Source organism: Budorcas taxicolor, chromosome 1 (genome assembly GCF_023091745.1).
Source record: "Budorcas taxicolor isolate Tak-1 chromosome 1, Takin1.1, whole genome shotgun sequence".
Lineage (NCBI taxonomy): Eukaryota > Metazoa > Chordata > Mammalia > Artiodactyla > Bovidae > Budorcas > Budorcas taxicolor.
In genome coordinates this window covers 191,544,632-191,568,604 of record NC_068910.1, presented here as the reverse complement: position 1 = coordinate 191,568,604, position 23,973 = coordinate 191,544,632, and the positions used below count along the sequence as shown (strand labels likewise).

Here is a 23,973-nt window from a genome sequence, read left to right as displayed (position 1 = left end):
TATTAATAACAATTTGGGGGAAATCTACTCCCTTCTGGAGAAACATTTGGCCCTAATGAGAAAGAAATGCCACTGTTTGTGAATTCGCAAGTGGATGTAAGGAGCCATTCACTTGCTAAGCCTCTTAGGAAAGCCAGAGCTGATTTCAACCTTAACAAGCTGTTGACAAGGTACCACGGGGAACATGTTAGCAGCATAGAAAGTGGGCTGTACAGTCAGACCTGTATTTAAATCCCTTTATGTCACTCAGCATGTGACCCTGGGAGCTTACCCATAGAAATTTTCTAGGGCTTAAAAGTTGCTTTACCCATGGGAACTAGGATTCTTACTGCTTGGATGGTAGAAACTTAGAACTCTGAATACTTGACTTCCAGCACCAACAGCCATAATGCAGATGCTTCGCACGTATTATCCCATTTAACTATAAAAAAGCCCTGTGAGGTAAGTGTAATATTAAAATCAGCCCTATTTTGCAGATGAGCAAGCTGAGGCTCAGGGAGGTTAAGTAGCTTGCCTGAAGTCAGCGAGTAGCCTTGTAAGTGACAAAGCTAGGCTTTAAACCCAGGCAGGCAGAATCCAAAGGGCAAACTGCCCTGTTGTGCCACCCTCCCACCTTCCAGTCGCAGCAGGGCAGCATGGAGAGCAATACCTCATACTGGCACTTCCCAACCTGAGGTTCCTAATCCCCATGCCTAGTTTTCCCAAAGGCTCAATGGAAACACATAAAGTTGCAATCAGACCAGAGATTTCTTTAGTTTGGAATCCATGATTAACAATGGCTTCGCTCAGGTTTCGGTTGAAGCTCGGATGGGCAATGACATACACAAAAACATGCCAGGGTTGCTGTTTTTTAAAGTGGGAAGATGAATCGTTAGTTAATAAATGCAATTAGTGGAATAGCTCTTTTTGAACGTGAGCCACAGAGAAATAATAAAGGATGCTTGGCTTTGAGGAAGTTAGGAATTGCTAGTGTACATGTGTGTGCATGTTGCCCAACCTATCGGCCTTCAAAACCCTGTCTTTATTTTTAAATTACATGATGCTTTAATTTGACTTTAAGTCAGTATATTTCTCCTTGATTATTAAAATGTTTTACCAACTTTGTATATAATATTGGATTCTACTTTATTCCTCAGAATCATCACAGTCTTTTTTGTTTTTACATTGGGAGTGACTTTTAAAAAATTTTATTGGAGTATAGTTGATTTACAATGTTGTGTTAGTTTCAGGGGTACAGAAAAGCAATTTAGTTATACATATACATATATTCATTCTTTTTCCAGTTCTTTTCTCTTATAGTTATCACAGAATATTGAGTCTCTGTGCTATACAGGAGTTCCCTTGTTGCTTATCTGTCTTACAGTAATGTGTGTATATTCATCCCAAGCTCCTGATTTGTCCCTGCCGCCCCCACCCCCACGTGTGCCCTTTGGTAACCATAGGTTTGTTTTCCGTAAGAATGTTCACAATCTTAAAACGTGATCAGGAACTAGGATGCAGAGTGCTGTATTCCAAACTAAAAACAGGATGTTAAGTCATGAAAAGAACAGACTTATCTTTTTAAACTGTAACCTGGTAATGCATCTTTTCAAAAGAAAATTTAAAAAATAAGACTCATACCACCAAAATGCAGAGAAGGTGGATGGTTTTGTCGAAAACAAGCAAACAAAACCTCTACAATATAGCTAACTAGGCTGTTAGCTCCTCCGTAAGGCGAGTTTGTGGCAGGCCTCAGTAAATACTTTTTCAATGAGCAGTCCCTGAATCTTTGGGTGAAAGGTCTAGAATAGCAGGCAGTCAGCGCGCTTTATTTCAGGAGGAGGCCTGGGTCTTTTGCGCGAACTAGTTTTCACAGCACGTTGGGAAAATCTGTCTAGATATCTCCTGTCAGCCATGGGAAAGCGCAGGTGACACTCGATTCCTGAGAGTTTAAATGAAAACTGCAGTTGACTTACTCTGAAACCTGCCACTCTTAAACGGGCAGGGGTTGGATGCTGTCTGGGATCTGGATGCGGAACCTGGGGACCCGTCTGCAAACCCAGGCCTGGTTCTGGTACGGACTAGGTTTTGTGGCCGTAGACCCCTAAGTGGTTGCCCTTGGGGCAGGTTCTGGGATCTCCCGAGAGGAGAGAGGCTGAGGCCGCAGCCCCCTAGGTGGCATCTGGGGCCGTCGTGGGCCCCCCCTCCTCTCCCCGTCGCGCCCAGGTTGGGTTTGGGGTTTTGCGGGGACGAGGTGTGTCCCCCCCCCCGCCCCCCCCACGTCCCGGCCCTGCCCCTGTCCTCCCGAGGCCTGGTCCTGGGCACGCTCGTTGGTGCCCCGGAGCCCAGCCCGCGGCTGAGGCCGAGGAGCCCTCTTCCCTGCCGGGTGGCGTCCCCAACCCGGCGCCGGGGGCGGGCCGGGCCGGCCGAGCCGAGCCGCCGGCGTCCATTTTCTGGGCGGTGCTGCGAGACGCCGCGGCCTGACTCGCGGGTCCGGAAGCGCCATGGACCCCCGGGGAACGCGCTCGCGGGGCAGCGGCCGAGCCCTGTAAGTGCCAGCACAGGGGCGGTGTGCGGGGCGGGCGGGCGAGGCGAGGCCGGCCCGACCCCTGCTATCCCGGGAAGGAGCCTCAAAACCCGGCCGGGGGACGCTCGCGCGGGGCTGGGAGCTCCGCGGACTCCGGAGAGCCGAGGTGTTGCGGGGACCCGGCGCCCGCAGGTGCCCGGACGCCCGGGCCCGCGCCCTGGGAGTCGGGGTTCAGCCGCGGAGTCGGGCACGTTGCGCCGCAGCCGTGGCCCATCTGCAAGGCTATGCTGAAGGGCGGGGGTCCGGGGACCAACGCGCACCCAAGGGCGGGGGACGTGACGGGCTCCGGTCCAGCAGGCTCGGAACGGCGCTGACAGTCGCATCTCCCCTCCTTCGGAGCGCGAATTGGACCCCCGTCCTGACCCATCCGGAACCTGAGGATTTCCTTGGTTGAACACCAAAGCCCCTGGAATTGAATGGGAAGTGCAAACGCAGGGCCCTGCCCCCAGGGCTTTGCAATCTCAGCCTCCTACTTCGGCAGTAGTTAGGTCTCCACTGTTGGTACAACATGACCGCCCGCTGTTAGCCACTTTTTGCAGGATATATTATAAATCACCTGAGGTTTTAGTCTGTCTGCGGTGCCACTTTATAACTCCTCTCCTATAGGTAAGTGACTAATTCCATTCTGGACTTTGGCCCAAATTAAATATCTCTTCTAAGGATCCATAATGGATGATACGTATTTTGGTGCCTTAGACATATTTTAAAGGTTAGAAACTTGTCTCCTAATTATGAAGCTCAACGACTCGGTCAGGTTCTCATGGTTAAAAAGCATAGGAGGATTAGGTCCGCGGTTTCTGAGAAACTTCTAGTGAGGTACTATCTCTGAGGGTAGTGTTTTTCTAGCAAGAATTGAGACCCATTAGAGGATTGTGAAATCAATTTAGTGGGTTGCTACCAGATTTTTTTTTGAAGATATAGAATATATAATGCAATATAAAAAAGAATAGAAAATATCAGGGTGCATTGTATGTAATAAGAGTAAGCGTTGTTTTCAGGCTTTGGACTTTCCGTTTATGTAATATGATTTTTTAAAATGGTGGGTCACTGTCAAAAAAGTTTTCAAACCCTGATTTACAGGTTAATAACCCAGGATTTGGAATCTGGGGTGAACCTGTGTTTAAGTCCCAGGTCTGACATACGCTAGCTCTGTGACCTTGAACAGATTCTGTGACCTTTCAGAGCCTCTTTTGACGTAGCTGTAAAATGGGGGGATGTCTCCTATGTTTTGAGGACTGTATGAATCACCTGTGTCATTTGCTTTGGCCAGTGCTCAACTGACAGTAGGTGTTCAGTCCGCATGCTAATGGAAGTCACTTTTCTTTCTGATTCGTTCGGTCCTGGCACCTAGTCATGAGACATTATTCTTTTTGTTTGACTTCTTTTTAGATCTAGATGTGGAGGAAATGGAGGACTCAGCACCAAGGATTTCCAAGTGATTTCTTCCGAAGCTCAAGACACTAACTCTGTTAAAGCTGGTCTGTTCTAACTGAGGTAATCGAATTTACATCTTTTGTTCTCTACTTGAAATAGGCAATGTTTTTTTCTGAGGGCCTAAACCGCTCCCAAGGAGCTTATGCTTTGTGGCCAGCAATCCACCAGGTTTGGGGATTACAAAGTGACAATGACATTTAGGCAAGCTGTTATTAAGGAGACGTGATGTGTGAGGTGCCTGGTGATGAAGGGGGAATGAAAGCCTTCTAGTTCCAGTTCTGCCAGTGACTGTTGTGAGAGCTTCTGTGAGTCTTGTCTTCTGGCTTCTTCAGGCCGGAAGGACCCGCAGACGTCACCAAGGCCCAGAAAGTTTAAATGACTCTTCAGGGAGACCCAGTGGGCTGGGTTGGGGCAGGCCTGGAGCGTGCATCGCAATTGCTCATTCATGCAGTCAGCTTCTGGGCCTGCTAGAGGGGGAACACTGTGCTAGGCGCTGAGGATACACACGTGAAGAGTCCACCCCCAGGACGCACACTGCACCGACAGGTATTGACAGCCCAGCACACTAAGCTCCACCTTTGAGGCATAGACAGAGCCCCAGATGATGGTGATAACAACTCCCATTGATCAAGCGCTTTTGTGTGTGAGTGCAAGGCAGTGTGTTAAATGCTTGAAGTGCTGTGTTTTTACTCCTCACACTACCTCTGCGAAGTAAGAAAGTATAAATGTGAAGGATTGAAAGGTGAAAATGCAGGCAGGTCATGGAGGACTTTGCCTCTCAGACCACATTTGTGATGCACATTTGGTATGCAGAGCACAGGGATAGGGCCATGAACTTCAAGGTAGAGTGCTTGCCCTCCAGGAGCTTGAAACCTCAACTCCAGAGAGGCCGAGTCAAGAGCACAGTGCCTGCCAGTAGCCCTCGTCTCCTCCACCTACTTCTGCAGCGGTCGGAGTGGACCCAGAAGACACCGGGGTAGTTGATGTATCACAGTTCTGGCCCTCAGTGCAAGTTTTTTTGTTTTTGTTTTTTCAAATTTAACGTACTTTTCCATCCATCTGTGGAAACTGATGCTTTCAATTTATAAACAATAGTAAGGCCAGCTCTGAATTCATTTATTCATTCAACAAATGTTTATTGAGCTCTTATTTGGGTATTTAAGGCACTTATTTGGGTATTTAAGACCAAACATATTACTCTGTTTTTACAGTCATGATAATGGTCATGTTCATTCTCTTAGTGAGGAATTATTGTTCAACTGTTAGAATTTTTCTGTTACCATGCCAGAATATCAGCTTCCAAGGATGTTGGAGATTGACTTGTAAATAGGATACCAACGGGATAAATAGGAAACACGTTTTTTAAAAATCTACAGAAAGGAGTTTCTTTTCAATTTTGATTTTGCTGTCACCATCACCTTTATCAGCAGAGAAAAAAGCATTTTGGCAAGGGAGCTCTCTCTGACTTGAAATGCTCTTCTCTTTTAGCTTGTAGGCCACACAAGACACTGAATCTTCAGAAGTAAAGCAATTTAAGAGATGCTTTAATTTACAAGGTTCAAAGTTAGAAGTAGCTCCAGTGATTGCCTTAAGTAACAGAAATCAGATTGTAAGCTTGGAATGCTACTTGTAATAAACTTAAGCTCCAAATGGAACAAATGAGATGTTGAGTGTGAGTGTGCTTTGCAAACTTCTAGGAGTTCTATAAATGTCACAGCAAATATTTATCGAGTACCTACTTTGAAATCAGAAGAAAAGGCAGGGCAGAAACCAGAGACAGGGAGACCAATTAGAAGGGCACCACAATCCACCAAGGAAAAGGCAGGGTGGGGGGAACTTGGGGAAGGCCGGAAACGGATGATAGCAGCGAAACGGGAAAGGAACGGACGCAAAGGGAAAAACTGACCCAATCTGACATCTGAGTAGAGAAAAAACAGCTAAAGCTGACACTGAGATTTCCAGAGCAGTGGTACCCACGAAGACAACTTGGAGAAGGGTGAGGGGCTGCATTTTCGAGGGGCTGAGTTTGAAGTGTTGAAGTATGACGTATGATGTCCCCCAGACAATCAGTGGTTTTGCACCCCACAGGGAGGCTAGGGCTAGTTTAGAATCACTGATATAAAAAAAGTTAAGAGATGAGAGAACAAATTTTCCAGTGAAAAACCGGAGAGAGGCAAAGCTTGAGGATGGAGCCTTCTGAGAGGACCTAACAAAAAGTCTGACAAGAGAGCAAGGAAGAATGAGAGAACAGGGCTCTGGAAGCCAGCAGTAGAGGGTTTCCCAGAGGAGAGAGGGTGCAGTGTTAGGCTTCTGCTTAGTCGCTCCAGTCACAGTTCCCAGGCAAGAGTACTAGAGTCAGTTGGCACGCCCTCCTCAAGGGGATCTTCCCCACTCAGGGAGTGAACCCGGGTCTCCTGCATTGCAGGCAGATTCTTTACCACTTGGCCACCAGGGAAGCCCAGATGAACAAGACAGGGGATATGAGGCCTAAGACGGCCATTGGATTGACAAGTGCTAAATCCCTAATGAGTTGTTTTCCTTTGTAACATGCTATGACCTGCAGAATGGATATCAAGTGGTTCTATTTCCAAAAAAAAAAGTGTAGTTTGCACAAATCAAGAATCACTGCAAAAATTTTATCCTAACAAGCCCCAAAACACACTTCTGATTACTAAAATTTCAAGATGTTAAATGTGGTTTTGACAGTTGTCGTCCTCTTTATTCTGTTGTCGACAGACGACCAAAGAATATCCGTTGATAGAAAGTTCTTAAAAACTACATTTCTGCTGATGTAAAGGTTTCTAACAGTAATCAGATTTGTATTTTGCCTGTTGCCATACGACTGTTGTATGACAGGGGAGAGAGAGAGAGTGGGTGTGTGTGTGTGTGCGTGTGCGCAAGCGCACGTGTGTGTGTATGTATTTCATGGGCATATGAGCTTAGTACAATGGAATGAGATGGCTGGGGTCAGATAAATCTAGTTTCACAACCTAGCTGGGCCATTTTCCAGGGTTGTGACTTCAGAAAAGTTACTCTCTAAGCCTAACTTTTTCCATCCATAACTCAAATAGGATTGTTTTGGAGATTGAGTAATATATAACTTGGTCAGGATCCATGCCATAGTAGGCAATTAATAAATGCTAATTCCTTTCCCCTTACAATTTTTTAGGTATATGTATTTTTGTCTAATATCTGTCTATACCTAAAGGCTTATTTTTATGACTTATTTTAGCATGTTCATTTTGTCATGGCACGCACATACCTTCCATGATAGCTAGTCTATCCTGTGAGAGTTCAAATGACCTGCAATTTAGTATGGATAAGAATCTACCTGGGAAGGAGTTCCCTGGTGGTCCAGTGGCTAAGACTTCACCTTCCAGAGCAGGTGGTGTGGGTTCGATCAGTGGTAGGAGAGATAAGATCCCACACACCTCATGGCCAAAACACCAGAACACGAAACAGAAGAAATACTATAATAAATACAATAAAGACTCTAAAAATAGTCCACGTAAAAAAAATATCTTTTTATAAAAGATTACACCTGAGGGATTGACTAAAATGTAGGTTCTCGGGTCCTTAGCACAGAGACTCAAATTCAGTAAATTTCAGGCAGACTCCTGAGAATCTTCATTTTAAACAAGTACTACAGTGATGAAGATTAGCAAATGCCAGTTTTTAGGAAGCAGAGAAAGGAGATAAACCTGAGACTTGATAGGTTGATTTAAAATCCATAAAGATGTGCCTGTACTCAGAAGTTTTGTGTTATTCATGTTTACGAATTATTCTGTAATGAGATAGAAGACACACGGATCCCAGATAGTGAAGGAATGGTAGTCTTATCACACCCACTGTCGCCATCTGCGGTGTAGCCACAGCAGTGCTGGGTGACACAGCCCTCATATCAACTTCTTTTCCTGTGGAGTAAGTGGTAACACCCTGTTCTATGCCCAGAGTTTGCAAAACCAGTGAAACTTTAAGTGTTGTTACCAATAATATATTTAATGGCAGTAACAGTGCACAAGCACACCACCAAAATAGTTTGATGCATCTGTCTGTCTGACTATCTTCTGGTCGATAAACATCCGTGTCATTATATATCCTTTTTCTTCACATCTTGTAATCATGTACTTTTTAGACTAGTTCACATTGTTTCCAACCTCATTTTATAGGTGAGAGAATAATTTATCCTTTTTTCTCCTCCTCATCCCAGCTCTCTTTATTTATTCACAGGGGAGGATTGAGACATACATACATGTTTGGTGTTAAGCTATTTATGGAGAATATAAAACATAATTTTGACTCGTGTTTATTAAATTGCACTTTATATTCCTTGTATGTAATTTAGAAATCGGGTGACTCAATGGGGATATGTTTATTAAAATTCTACTGAGTCATTTTATAACTGTTGTTGGCATTCCACTGACAGTTCACTTTTTTTGGAACAGGATGCCAGTGTCCTGGAGCCTTGCTTAGAATTAGGGCTTCTATGTCTAAACCCATAGGCCCTAAGGGGAGAAGACTGAACTGAGTTTCATGGAGTCCATCCTGCCCCTTATATGCATTATCTCGGCCATCTTACTGGAATCTCCAGATAACTGGTGTGGCAGAAATTGAGTCTGAGAGGTTCGGTCTGATGTTGTAAACATGAGTTTTTCACTCTCTGGGCTCTTATCTGGCTCCAAAGTCCAGCCTTCTGTCTCTACACCCCACGTAGTTTCCCCAGCTACATACTGAGAGCATGAAATAGCTCATCGTTCCTGGTTGTGGCTTAGAGACCCTTGCCCCTGCCATTCCAGTAATCTCAGAATTTTTGACAAGAAGCGAATGGACAGAGGTAATGTGCAAACTTGAATTCATTCAACAAATATGAGCTTGGTGCTAGGTATCATCAGATCAGGACCCTGCTCTCAGGGCCTCCCTATCTTTCTCACCTGTCCTTATCTACCATCCAAGTGCTGCTGCAGGCTTGTCTTTTAGAGCAAAGACACCAGTGGATTGCTGCACTGATAAGGTCAAAGATTTGTGTCTTGCTATAGCTGTCATTAGACTTCCCTGGTGGCTCAGACGGTAAGCATCTGACTGTAATGCAGGAGACCTAGGTTCAATCCCTGGGTCAGGAAAATCATCTAGAGAAGGAAATGGCAACCCACTCCAGTACTCTTGCCTGGAAAATCCCACGGACGGAGGAGCCTGGCAAGCTACAGTCCATGGGGTCGCAAAGAGTCAGACACAAGTGAGCGACTTCACTTTCACTTTCATTTTATAGCTATCACTGTCTTGTGGGGCTTTATGTTCCCAGAGTTGCTCTGTCGCTTTGAAAGTTTAAAACAGTTCCTTAGGGGATTGCCTTGGGGCCCTAAGGAAGTCTACAGGAGAAAGAGCCCAGAGCCCTGCAGTGGGGGGTTAAGGGGGAGGTCAAAGAGCATCCTGTAAAAGATCGGACTGGAGACCTAGGACTGGTTCCCGTGACCCACTGTGCAGCCTTGGAAAAGAAAGGCACAGAACTGTGCTGGCTTGATTTCCTCACCTGTAACCGGAGAAAGTTTGGTTCAATGATGGAAAAGGCTCCTTCCAGCCGTAATTCTACTTCCTCCCCAGCAGAAAAGCAGATGTGCTAAAACAAGCAGATGGTAACTCCATGTCTGAGGTTGGCCAGAGATCCCAGTTGCGAAGCTCCCGCCCACTGTCCTCCAAGGGGTGCTTGTACTGGCCAGACCTTGAGTCCGGCCTGTACCCCATACACTTTTGAGGAAAGTGCATGGGTTTAAGGGTAGGAGAGATGGTCTGCTTTGGAGGAAATGAGGATTTTTTTCTACTGGCTGGGGAATCAATCAACAGGTGACAAAATAGGAGGTAAGGAATCATGGTTTGAAACTTTATGGCTGGAAAGAACCTGAGGAAGTAAACTAGCCCAGCCTCTTCACATTCCAGATAAGGGAACGGAAATGCAGGGAAGTCGTAGGATTTGCTCAGGGTCACACCACTTGTAGCAGACAGGGAACAGAAGCTAGTGTCCCTTGCCTGTCCAGTTTGCTGAGGAAACAGGTAGGTCCTGTCGTAAGGTGGATTATCAGGAGAGCAGGAACGGGCAGTCAGCAAGCCAAGCCTAAGGAAGCACTGGCTCCCTCCAACTGTTCTGTTGACAAGAGCAGCCCGCCATGCCTGCTGGGCTTCTCAGCAGAAAGACACCACAATGCAAACTTCCTGTTCCATCGAAGCTCTTGGATTCTTGTCAGTTAAGAGAGTCAAGAAAATTTTCCTTTTAAGCTAAGAGAGGCAGGAGGCTGTCTCCTATTTTTTAAAGCTTTTTTTTTCCTCTCTTATTTAAGTGAAAATTGCTAAGGTCTCCAATAATTTAGTTTTGAGAGGAACGAAGCATTTTCTCAAGGAGTATAAAAAGGAAGACCCAGCTCGCACAGCCCATGTTGCTGGTCACACCTGTGCACGTAGTCCTCATCGCCCTGTGGTCCTGAGGAATCCAGCGGCTGTTCAAGTGCTAGAGGAGCATCCTGGGGTTCTTTCGGCCACCCCCTGAAGGCTGGCTTTGTGCCAGGTGAGATAGATACAAGCTGCCACTTCCTGCTTTGTGCATGGGACATTGTTTCTAGGTCCCGTTCTGTTTGTGTCATTTTTCCTGTTTGTGTGTTAGAACACTTGTGATTATTTGCAGAGTTGATTATCACTAGATAATAAGACCAGCAATTCAGTAAAAACAGAGCTGAATTTATCATCTCGCCAGGCAGAAGACAGCGGCATTCAGAATCCGTCTCCCCAAACGCATAAGCATTTTCACGCAGTCATGGAGATTTCTGATTAGCTCTAATAGAACGCCGATTCACTTCTAGACCAAAGGGAAGATTTTTTTGGTCTCAGAATCTACTCAGCATTCTGGTCTGTCCCTGTGTAGACGGTCTATCCTGGTCCTATAGTCCTTGACCCGAACTCGGAGAGCAGGGGTGCCAAGGTCTCGGGTGGTCCTTGGTACTTGTAGGGGAGGCCGTGGCCAGCCTTACTGCATCCCGGGTCCCTGCTGCAAATTCCTTCTATTGCCTGTTCCACCCTTTCCCTCAGACTAATGCATGTTCCATCTTTGCTTTAAAACGGGAAGGGGTGGGAGGACCACTTTGAGGAAGCCGAAGGCACAGGGATAGATGGAAAAAGGGATGACGTGGCAGTGAAATGAAGCCCCAAATGGGGTTTTACTCAGACATTAGAGAACTGGCCCACCCTGGGTGCTGTGCTAAATCGGGTTTGAAAAAAAAAGCCTGACCTTTAAGATTTTGTCCTGTCAAGGTCTAGCAATTCTGGAGTTTTCTTTAGCCACTCTACCCTGCAAGTTGACTTTTTTTGCACAGAAGCATTGTAAATTACCTGGGAGAACATTTTGTTTTTTTCCCTGTAAATGAATATACACTGCGAAGTGAGTTCTGACCTTGTTTGGTTGTTTATTTAAGTCTGAATATTCATTTTTGTTTTTTGACAAGTTTCAGGAAATCACTCAAGAGCTTTGTACCATGTTTGAAGGATCTATTTTAAGACTTTCTTTTCTATTGAACGATTGGCATGTCTGATAAGAAGGCTACGCATCCCTATTTTAGGAAATACTTTTCGAGGTCCTTAACTTCTCTTTTTCATGTATGAAGCTTAAACAGGAATCTTACCTCCAATCCTAGCAGCTCCCTTACATTAAAAATGACCTGTCCTCCCCGCCCTCCGCCCCCCCCATGAGGTTCTCTGGCTCAGGGAGAAAAATAAAAGTCGGGTGATTAGTCATTGTGGCGTTCAGCAAACAAACACTTTGGAGTCCATGATTTATGTCGCTGGTGGGGCAAAAAAAACCAGGTTATATCTGTCTCTAGCACTGACTGTTGTGAAAGGTAAGTGCCCTGTGTTTCCAGAAGGTCCCCTGAGTGCCCCTGGTTGTTGCGTTTAGGTTTCTGAAACCCGGTGGCCATTTTCTCTGAGTTTGAATCCCTGTGCTAAACCCCTCCCCCTGAGGAGTCCATGAGCATTTGTTTTCTAAAATGAAAGCACAGGCAGAGACTCGAGCTGTTCTACAGAACAGCCTATTTTTAGATTTTTTTTTTTTCTTAATCAGTGTATTTAAAGCATAATTTTTCTAAACAGTCTATTGTGGGCTAATGTCTACACTGAGTTTAGGTTTGTCTGGGGAATTTTACTTTTTTTTTTTTTAATGCAGGCAACATATTTATTGACGTAATTGTTCCCTGTTCCTTTTGCCCCCAGATCATTTCACTCTAAAACAGGTGAGCAGGGGGAACTGTTTGGATACCTACTGCCAGAAACCTTCATTTAGTTTTGATCAGATTTATTTTGAGGGTAAACTTGGCAGAAGCAAACAGGAATTTAGTTCCTTTAATACTCTGCCCTCCCCCCACCCCACAGTTTTTCCCAGTCGGTTTCTTTTGTCTGAACCATTGTGCATCCATGTGTGTGTGTGGCCAGAGTTTTGGTAACATTTCTGCAGTACAGAAAAGCTTCTGGGCCTCTGGTCATGCGTCAGCCCAGCTGGTGGGCTTGTTTGATGGTCCCTCCAGTCACCCGCACCTCCTGAACCACAGGGCGAGGTGACAGTTCCACAAGGTGTGTGTCATGCCTGGCCTCTTTCCAGAGATTGCAGTATTGCCAATGGTAGCTTCAAATTGGGAAAACGGGAGGTGGAAGAGAAATGATGGAAAACACTGGGGGGAGAGATTGTGGAAAACAGAAGAGAAGGAATGTGTGTGCAAGGAAAGTATCTACATGGACTCAAATAAATAGCTGACAGCCCAGGGCCATAAAAATCATCTCCATACACTGGCATTTTGGATGGATCCAGGTGGGGGGTCTGCTGGGAACACGGGGCTGTCTGTTGACGGTGGGGAGGAAGTATGGCAGAGCGGGGCAAGAGCATCAGTAGCTCTTCTCCATGAGGTTCCCCCACCCTAGTGTGACAGATGCTTCGATTGGTCTCCAGACCAAGGGATTTGCTCTGCACCAGCACCCCCAAAGTCTCTAGACCAGGTTCAGTTGCTTCCTTGAAGAGATTGCCGTTGTTCCACTGAGAACTTCTCTGAGCTTCCCCAAGGACACTTGTGGTCTTGCTGGTTAGGCTTTATTGTGTTGACCCTATTGTTTGACATCCGGGCTGTGCTTCTCTGATCTAGTTTCTAGAATTGTTATTGTCTGGGTAATGCAGTGAAGGAGCATGATGTCAATTCAAAATGCCCTTACCCAGTAAGGAACTGTACAGCCTCTGTAGTTACTTCTTCCCATGTTACATCTCCTGCTAATGATGAATATGGAACCCTCTTTTCCTAGATTTATTTTTTTAGTTAAAAAATTTTTTTGGCCATGCTGCATGGGATGCAGGATCTTAGTTTCCCAACAGAGGATCAAACCTGCACCCCCTGCAGTGGAAGCGGCATCTTAACCACTGGACCTTCAGGGAAGCCCCTGGAACCCTCTCTAAAAATGGATGCCTCTAAGAGGCAAATTGTGCGGAGATCTGGTGAGGAGTTATTGTCCCTTTCTCAGAGCTTGAGCAGACCGTATCATTAAAATGACTTTAGGGAATGCCCTGGTGGTCCAGTGGTTATTATTCTGTGCTTTCACTGGCTGGGACCCAGGTTCAATCCCTGGTCAGGGAACTAAGAGCCTGTAAGCTTTGAAGTACAGCCAAAAATAAGCAAATAAAAATTTAAAACCAAATAAAACAATTTGAGTCAAAGTGGAGAATTTGATACCTACCCTTTTTGTCTCCCAGGACTCATACAGTAGGAAGTTTTCCACATGGGAGTGAACACACCGGAGGGAACCTGAAAAAATACTATGTGACCTAAATATATTCTGTGTTAGGGCTTCTAACCACCTTTTCTTCATTAAAATGGAGTGCTTCTGTAGTTTTGAAAGCTTGAATATTGGTATTTCACCATTTAAATTTTAAGAGGCCTGTGAATCACTGTAGGAATCACTGATACATTACAGGCCTAAGTGACCTACCTCCATGTCATTGTAGATTAGGGTCTAAAATGCTGATATATACAGGGACAGGAGGGTGATATGAATGTTCAATGTAGGCTGGATTTAAGAAGATAGAATGGTTAGATCATGGCAAACTGGAGGACATGAAAACTTTTAAAATACTGCAGGGCCGAATGAGCCAGGTCTGCAGGCCGATTCAGCCTCTGGACTGCCGCTCTGCTCGGCAGTTGTAGAGCTTCGCCGTCTGACTCAATCCACCAGGCTGGATTTCCTCAGTGGCAACCTGCCCAGTCTTTTCCTGCAGAACGTTGGGCTTGGAGCTCTCCAAGGCCCAGCCCAAGAAAAATTCATGGCCATCGAGCCTTCTCCATGTCACAGCAGAGAAAGGAGCTACTTTAGCTGTGAAGCGTGTCCATCTCTTACAGGCAAAGTGATTCGGCGGGAGAACACAGCTTTTGTGTCCAAGGACATCTGGAGAGGCATCAGACAAAGCAGCCTTGATTAAGCTGCTCTGTGCTCAGAGTGCCCATTTCAGGATGCAACAGGAAGAACCCACCAAAGGAAGCCCCATCTTATCTGGCCACGTCACTCCCAAGACAGCTAAATGCCAAGGCTGATCTGGATGGTCTTGGGCAATAGGGTGAAAACAGGGGACAGTAGGCATATCTTGATAAACCTGGTCTGTGATATTGACCTCCGTGGCCCAAGGATGCTTTCTGAAATATCAGGCAGTTAGCTACTTCCAAACTCATCCTAGGCTGGGACAATGTGAGAATTGTCCTCCCTTTCTCTGTTGACACTCTATTGACCTTCCTTCCGAACATCCTGGAATTTATAATGCCTTCCCTTTTTTCTAAACGTCTTTTAATCACTCTCCTTTTCATCAGCTCTCTTGGTGCTAAGTGAGTCATAATGTCTGCAAACACTCAGCACAGGGCCTGGCATGTAGAAAGTGCTCAGTAAATAATTAGCTTTTATCATCATTGGCATCATCATCATCACCATGATAACTATGGTCGTTTCCCCAGCAGATATGGAAACTTGGTTTCCTTAAACCTTAAACTTGGTTGTTTACCTCCACAGAGTCTCTTTGGGACAGTCTCTGGGTGGAGTCTGCGGAGAGGTGTGCCTCTCACATTACACTGTAGGCTTGTATGATGGGGTGGTTTTGACCACACTGAGAATATGATCCTGAAGGCTTTGTCCCCTGGCTGTGACTTTAACTTCAGCAAAGTACCGGACTCCTTACTCACACACCCCCACCACTCACCATTGACCCTTTGGCCATGCAAACCCTCTTGCCGAGCAGGGGAGTTTCTTGTTAGAGGATAGACCACTTTTGTGCATCAGGGAGCCCACACAAGTAGTAATGATGTGGAACTGTGAAGGTAGAGCATGTGTAGAAACAAAAATGAGGGCAGTCCGTGAAGATTTTGGGACACTGGTAGGTGATGAGAAGTGGGATATAACCGAACCTTCTTCAGTGTTGGTGACTGAAGAGTATCGCCTGCTCCTTGGAAACACTTGCCTGCTCCTTGGAAACACTTTTTTTTTTTTTAAAGATTTTTTTGATGTGCACTGTTGTTTAAAGTCTTTATTAAGTTTGTTACATTATTGCTTCTGTGGATTTTTTTTAATGTTTTTTGGGTTTTTGGCCACAAAGCTTATGGGATCTTAGCTCCCTGACCAAGGATCAAACCCATACCCCCTGACTGCCAGAGAAATCCCTCCTAGGAAATATTTCAGAAAATGGAAATAACTGATGCCGTGCTCCCAAGGTGACCTGTTATTTGGACTGGAAGTTACTAAGGTGGTGAGGAGAAAATGGCCACAGCATCTTAGAGATGAAATCCTAGCTTCGTATCAAATTCATTTAGTTTAGAAAGCGAATTAAATAAAAGCCTTTTCAGCACTTCAAAGCGCTCACCTCTATTTTGAGGGTAATGTGGTCTAGTATTTTATTAATTGGTAATCGTGGTGCTTTTTTCTATTTTCTAAAGTACTTTCACATGGAGTCCTGGATACTTAGTGGCCTGGGACCCCTAGGGCTGCATGAGACTTAGAAGTGGAGCTGTATGCTTCACAGATGACTCTCTCTTGGTTGGTTTCTTTTTTTCCACCTCTTCCTGCCACTGTTGGGGAACTTGGCTTGGAGTTCTGGACTCCAGTCCCCTCCCCCCTCCACCCAGTTGAGTTATTGTCATTGTAACGCCATCACCCCCCCCCCCCCCATGGGCCGTCCCTCCTCTCCCTCCTGCCAGCGGGGGATGTCCCTAACGGAAGGAGCCTCCCAGATCCCAGATCCGGGGACCAATGACAGCACACTTCACCAGCTAAAGCCACCCCACCCCAGCCACGTAGAAGGACCTGTCAGCCCGCAACGCCTTGGCCTAGTGACCTATCCAAACCCTCGTCCATCTAGCCTGACCATCCCTCGCAAGGAACCTATAAAAACCACCCCCAGCAGGGTCCGGGCGCAGACTTCCTCGACCTGTTTGGGTCCGGGAACCCCGCCGGGGCGCGCTTAGCCATTAAAAAGCCCATTAGACGCTCTTTTGGTGTCCTGGTCTTTTACCCAACAGTCATGGTGTCTGGTAGCCCGCCAGAAGATGTATCTACATCCCCAGGGCTGTGAATGTGACCTTTTTTGGGGGAGAAAAGGGTCTTCACAGATGTAAATTTTTAAGGCTCTTGAGATGAATTCATCCTGGACTATCAGGTGGACCCTGAATCCAATGACAAGTGTGCTTATAAGAGACACACAGAAGAGAGATGCAGAAAGAGGGGACGGCCATGGGAAGATGCATTCACAGGCCAAGGAACCATAGGACCATCACAAGCTGGAAGAGGCAGGAAGGATTCTCCCCCTGGAGGCTTCAGAGAGGGCACAGCCCTGCCTGCATCTTGGTTTTGGACCTCTAGCTTCCATTAATGGCACCCCACTCTAGTACTCTTGCCTGGAAAATCCCATGGGCGGAGGAGCCTGGTGGGCTGCAGTCCATGGGGTCGCTAAGAGTCGGACACGACTGAGCGATTTCACTTTCCCTTTTCACTTTCATGCATTGGAGAAGGAAATGGCAACCCACTCCAGTGTTCTTGCCTGGAGAATCCCAAGGACGGGGGAGCCTGGTGGGCTGCCATCTGTGGAGTCGCACTGAGTCGGACACGACTGAAGCGACTTAGCAGCAGCAGCAGCAGCCTCCATTAGCTGTGAGAGAAGAAATCTCTGTTGTTTTAAGTCACCAAGTTTGTGGTAGTTTGTTATGGCAGTGTTAGCAAACTGATACACTGTCCAGCCTAACCTTGATTCAGAAGTGCCTGGGAACTTGGGAAAAATCAGTTTCTGGGGTCTTAACGCCCTGGCTGTTCTGATTCAGTCTGGGGTAGCACCAAGAAACTAAATTTTTAGTAAGAACCTCCAGGTGATTCTGATACATCCAGTCACCTCTCAGTATCGGTATTGATCAAGTTCCTCCTTCTGCCCTATTTCTTTTTCATCTTTTTTCACCCGCTTTCCTTGGGCATCATCCATGCTCATGTGTGCAGCCAGCTTGTGTGTTGGTGCGATGGATGGCTGCATCTTCAGCCCAGCTTCCTCTTAGCATCAAAGTCCATCATGGATCAAAGTCCACTGTGGAGGACTGCTTGAGAGTGCCCTCTGCGTCTCCCACAGGCTCCTCAGAGGGCACACTGACTTAATTCTTCTTCTGCCAGACCAGCGCTCTGGTCTGGTTCCCCCTTTCTCTCTCCTCAAGTTTACAACTAGTTGATTCTTCCATTCAAATAGCTTTTACTTATTTTTCTCTTTGCCATCCTCAGCTGTCTCCTTGCCTTCTTTCCAGCCCCCTCCAGACATCCTTCTCATCAAACTGCTCCCAGAATGACCTGTCTGCATATTTGTCTAAATGATTCCTGCTTCAGATCTTTTAAAGGACTCACCATTGTCCTGGGTGCACATTAGAATCACCTGGAGAGTTTTTTTCTCTTTTTACCCAAGACCAAACGAATTAGAATCTCAAGATGGAGCCTGAGTGTTCATGTTCTCGAGTTCCCATAGGTGATTCCAGTATGCAGTTAAGGTTTACCCAAGGCCCTCCTGGTGTGTTCTTCACGACCAGGTCCCTGCCAGTCTCTCCATCTCCATCTCCCATCTGGCCCTGCCCAGTGTCTGTGCAGCAGACATCCCACCTCTTTGTGTGTTTAGTCAGTAAGTCATGTCTGACTCTTTGCAACCCCACAGACTGTAGCCCACCAGGTTCCTCTGGCCATGGGATTTCCCAGGCAAGAATACTGGAGTGGGTTGCCATGCCCTTCTCCAGGGGATCTTTCCAGTCCAGGGATCCAACCCGTGTCTCCTCCGTCTCCTGCATTGGAGATTCATTAACACTGAGCCATGTGGGAAGCCCCACCTCTTTGCCAGGCTCCAGATGTGTCATTGTGTTGCCTGCTCCTTTGCCTGACCTTATTAGAATAGAATGCCTTTTTCCTTCTTGGATCCCAGAGAAATTCTCCCTGTCTCTCAAGACTCGGTTCCCCCTCATCCTCCCTGACTGTCCTTTCCCAAACTCAGTGTAACGCTGCCTCCTTCAAAGCCCTGGGCATGCTCATTAGAGAACTTCCATCATCACGGAGGAGCTGTTTGTCTGCATGTCTGTGTCCTCCATTGGACTGTGGGCTCCAGGAGCTTTCTGAAAAGAAATAAAGGATTAAATAAAGCCAAGGGGATGAAATCATTTTTCTGCTTCTCTGAATCATGGTATCCATACTGCCTTATAGTACACCAGGCACTTTTTAGAAAACAAAAGTCTACTTAAGGGACTTCCCTAGTGGTCCAGTGGCTCAAACTCCACACTCCCAAAGCAGGGGGCCCAAGTTTGATCCCTGGTAAGGAAACTAGATCCCACATTCTGCCACTGAGAGTTCGCATGCCGCAACTAAAATGATCCTGTGTGCCACAATAAAGAATGAAGATCCCTAGTGCATAGTCCTGGTGCAGCCAAATAAATAAATATTTAAAAAAAAAACACTCTACTTGGTTTTAGTGAATGTAATTAAGTTGTAGAAGTAGAAGCAGTAGTATATAATACCATTAAATGAACACCTAGTTAAAAGCTAGTCAAATCTAGTCAAAGCTATGGTTTTTCCATTAGTCATGTATGGATCTGAGAGTTGGACCATAGAGAAGGATGAGCGCTGAAGAATTGATGCTTATGAACTGTGGTGCTGGAAAAGACTCTTGGACTGGAAGGAGATCAAACCAATCAATCCTAAAGGAAATCAGTCCTGAATATTTTTTGGAAGGACTGATGCTGAAGCTGAAACTTCAATATTTTGACCACCTGATGTGAAGAACTGACTCATTGGAAAAGACCCTGATGTTGGGAAAGGTTGAAGGCAGGAGGAGAAGGGAATGCCAGAGGATAAGTTGGTTGGATGGCATCACCGACTCAATGGACATGAGTTTGAGTAAGCTCTGGGAGTTGGTGATGGACAGGGAAGCCTGGCGTGCTGCAGCCCATGGGGTAGCAAAGAGTCAGACACAACTGAGCGACTGACCTGAACTGAAGGGAACACCTGCTAGCTGAGGTCTCTGTAATCATTGCCTCATTTAACTATCATGATAATCATCTCAGGCATCATTCCCATTTTACAGAATGAATTAAATAAAGCACTGTGTGGTCAAATCATGCAGAATGGCAGAGAATATGAAGTAAAATGCATAAATGATCAGCTAGTCAGCAGTATGTGGTATATAGGCTGAACAGGAAAAACCCATTTTATTGGTAAAAATAGCTAATGATGTGTAGTTTTTTGAGTGGCAAGTACACATTTGACACTGACTTTGGCCGACAAAGATACACAGCTACTAAACATCAATCAGAAGATGAGATGGTAGTTTATATTTACTAATATTTAGAATCACATAAATACAGTTTTGCTTTTAAGTATGCTAGAAGGAATTTGATCCAGAGTCACACGATCAGGGTTGAAAAACCCAACCTTGTCAACTTATAACACCATCCAAGTGATGTTTGGATTTTGGTTTAATTTTTCTGAGCTTTCACATCTTCATCTTTGAAATGGAAATATTATTTCACAGTCCACAGGGGTGTTGTGAGAAAGGAGATCAGATGTTGTGTACGGAAGTACTTTGTAGGTGTCGCTGTTGTTTAGTCACTAAGTCATGTCTGACTCTTTGCAACCCTATAGACTGTAGCCCCGCCACACTCCTCTGTTCATGGGATTTACTAGGGAAGAGTACTGGAGTGGGTTGCCCTTTCCTTCTCCAGGGGATCTTCCTGACCCAAGGATACAACCCATGTCTCCTGCTTGGCAGGCAGATTCTTTACCATTGAGCCACCAGGGAATCCTGCTTTATAAATGGTAGAGGGCTAAACAGGACTAAAGTGGGGTGTTCTTTCTTTTTGTTCTGTGTTTGTTGAACAAGAAAGTTTCCAGAAATTTGGCGTTTGGAAAGACGCAGGATGGGGAAGGCAGTATTTTTCCGAGTGAGCAGATACAGGCACTGGAATGATTATAGGCTGGCTGTATTCTCCGGAGCAGCAGGATCCGAGGATGCTGGGATGGGAGCCCCTGAAAAACAAGTGGCCTGAGCTAGTTAGGATGAAGGAATGAGAAGAATGTTTGGAAAATTAGTCTTCCTGTGCTTGTTGATACAATGGAGCTGCTGCGCTGCTGCTAAGTTGCTTCAGTCGTGTCCGACTCTGTGCGACCCCATAGATGGCAGCCCACCAGGCTCCACCGTCCCTGGGATTCTCCAGGCAAGAACACTGGAGTGGGTTGCCATTTCCTTCTCCAATGCATGAAAGTGAAAAGGGAAAGTGAAGTCGCTCAGTCATGTCCGACTCTTTGCAACCCCATGGACTGCAGCCTACCAGACTCCTCTGTCCATGGGATTTTCCAAGCAAGAGTACTAGAGTGGGTTGCCAGTGCCTTCTCCAGCAATGGAGCTGGGATAATGCCTATAACCAAGGACCAGCCCAGGAACTACAGATCAGCTCCAGGGCCTTGCCATCTTGTTCTTTAGCTCATAGTCTATTCCCAACAACTTTACCCGCAGCAACTCTGAAGTTTTGAGGTCTCAGAGTAAAAGCTCACTTACCCTGAGGTCCCAGTGTCTTCATCCAAACATATTAGTGTATTAACACACCAGAGCTTCTCTTCGCAGAGTCAGGGTTGCTTCCTGATAGCGTGGCTGTAACCTTCTTCCTCTTTCAGGTGAAACTGAGCTTTATCTTTTTTTATTCTAACAAATTGAAGAATATTTTCTAAGTCAGCATCAGTATTACAGTCCTGATGTTAAAATAAAGTCTGAGTGAGTAAAAAGAATGATCACATTCTGCCAGTCTTTGGAGGAGAGCAGAGCCCAGCTTTTGTCACAGACATTACCACCCTAGACTTACTTGGAAGTTTCTGGAGGAGGAGTCAGCATATCATGTTCAAGGAATCAGTAGTTATATTTTAAGATAGGATTGTCTTTCTGAAATATTCCAACAGACTCAAAATTATGGACCAAAGGAACACAACTACATTTCACAAGAATGAGTGAAATTTTTAAAGAAAAGAAAGAAAGAAAGATAACGCTAAGTCATATCCAACTCTTGTGACCCCATGAACTGTAGCCTGCCAGGCTCCTCTGTCCAGGAGATTCTCCATGCAAGAATACTGGAGTGGGTTGCCATTTCCATCTTCAGGGGATCTTCCTGACCCAGGAGTGGAACTCAGGTCTCCTGCCTTGTAGGTAGATTCTTTACCAGCTGAGCTACATGGGAAGCCTACATGAATTTTTGAGGATCAGTTTAAAAATTCAGCTTTGGGAGTTGGGAAGCCAAGGAAGAAGAAGAACACAAAGGCAGAAAGGAGAACTCCATACCAAAAAAAGAGTCTAATATTATACATAAAATCCAATTATCACACACTTACTATTTGCTATGTACTTGCCCTGGCTGGGTGCCCTTGTGTGTGTGTGTGTGTGTGTGTGTGTGTGAAGTTGCTTCAGTCACATCTGACTCTTTGCAGCCCCATGGACTGTAGCCCACCAGGCTCCTCTGTCCATGGGGTTCTCCAGGCGAGAATACCGGAGTGCGTTGCCATTTCCTTCTCCAGGGGATCTTCCCAACTCAGGGATCGAACTCGCATCTCTTACGTCTCCTGCGTTGGCAGGTGGGCTCTTTACCACTAACGCCACCTGGTACTCATTGAATCCCCCCAGCAGCCCACGAGGTCTTTATGATTTGCTCCAATTGATATGTGAAGAGACCGAGGCTTAGGGAAGTCAAGAACGCTCTAAGGTCCTGTGTCAGTGAGCAGGTCTGGTGGCTGCCAGTTGAGGAGTATGGTGATATGCTTAAGGTGTATGGAGCCAGAAATCTGGAAACCTGTTTTAGTGATATCATGAGACCTTATGCAAGTCATTCTACTTCTCTGTGCCTCCATTTTCTCATATCTAAAATGAGAGGGTTGGACGAAACTATCTATAGTTCCTTGTCTATAAAATCCTCTTTGCTGGGGCCTAGTTGAAGGAACTGGAGATGTTTAGCCCAGGGAAGGGATATGCAAACCTTCCAAGGGCTGTCACATGCAGAGGTCACAACTGAGGGCTCTGTGTGAGGACTGCTCCTCTAAGGAGGAAATTCCCACACTGGGTGGAGTGGTCCCCACCCCTGGTCTGAAGAATCTCGAGAATCCATCTACAGCAAATGAAGAAGTAGTTAGAAGGCATGCTCCACTAAGAATCTTGCTCCGTGCTTTTTGTTATCTAAAACACCCAAGGTCTATTTATTTTGAAACGAAATTCATTCATCTGCCCATTTTGAGCAAGGTTTTGGGAACTGGATCCCCAGTGACTCAGGACGCAAGAGCATCTCTTTGTGTGGACTCAGCACCATCTTGTGGACGTGGCACTGGGAACTGGGAATGTACTCTAGTCGTCAAGTGGAAAAGAACTTCAGGACACAAGCATGAAAGAGTTGCTGCCCTGGGAAAGGCTCCTCAGGGATCATGAGGGGCTGATCCCTTAGAGGAACTGCCTGCTTTCAAAGTGAGGGTCTGCCATGGGGAATTTACTTGTCTGTCTCTAACCCTGTTATGATGCCCTTGACACCTGGAAGAATAGAGTGGGCAGGTTCAGTGACACAGTAAGCCAGACCTTCCAAGGAGTTGTGGTACAGCACCCGGCGTCCTATTTCCTAGCAGGGTGGTGGGCATCAGTACAGAGGCCTCAGGAGGGAGCCCCGGGCCCCTTCCCTCTGGCCTTCCTCTCCCGTATCCTGTCTCCAGCCCCACCTCTCCTGATCCAGGACTCTGCTTCATCCGCTCTCCTTCTTGCTGGCATTGATCACCACTCAGAGCATCGCTTGCCCTGTTGTGCTTCAAGGCCCCCTTCTCCACAAGGTGAGGATGGAACAGATGGAAGGCGTAAAGGGAACCAGAGCACTGGGGCTGAAAATGCTTTGCCTTCCCCAGCCCTTACTCCTCATAATGGTGAGACTAGCCATCTGGGTGTTCTTGGCATTTCTGTATGTGAAGAAGCTGAGCAATAATCTTATTCAGAGCTAAGATGACGGTCAAGAGCAGTATTGCTCAGCACCTTTACCAGGCTGAAAAGGTCGAGCCGTGGCCCTGAAGAGGCCACTAGAGGGGTAGAAGCTCTCCCTGGTTGTTGCGAACCCAACCTCTTTTTCTCTGCTTATTCTTCATAGTTGGGTTGGTAGAAATATGTGTAATAGGCATGCAGGGCTCCCCCAAATAATAGAATCACTGATTTTGCACCTGTTAACACATAGTTACTGGCTTTATTGATACCATATTATGATACATATACCTGTTCTTTGAAAATGTCCTTTTAATTACATTACTATACCCATATTAACAGACTTCTCTAACAGGCTCAGATGGTAAAGAATCTGCCTATAATGCAGGAGACCCAGGTTCTATCCCTAGGTCAGGAAGATCCCCTGGAGAAGGAA

General features: G+C 46.0%; 1 protein-coding gene across 1 annotated transcript in view; it reads left to right on the top strand.

Moving 5' to 3' along the window:
• Positions 1-2,423: 2,423 nt before the first annotated feature.
• ZBTB38 (zinc finger and BTB domain containing 38) overlaps positions 2,424-23,973 on the top strand; it is a 47,451-nt gene continuing 25,901 nt past the window's right edge. The window contains exons 1-2 of the mRNA XM_052639152.1: positions 2,424-2,527; positions 3,956-4,060. The gene's annotated coding sequence lies outside the window, so the exon portion shown is untranslated. The remainder of the gene's footprint in view (positions 2,528-3,955; positions 4,061-23,973) is intronic.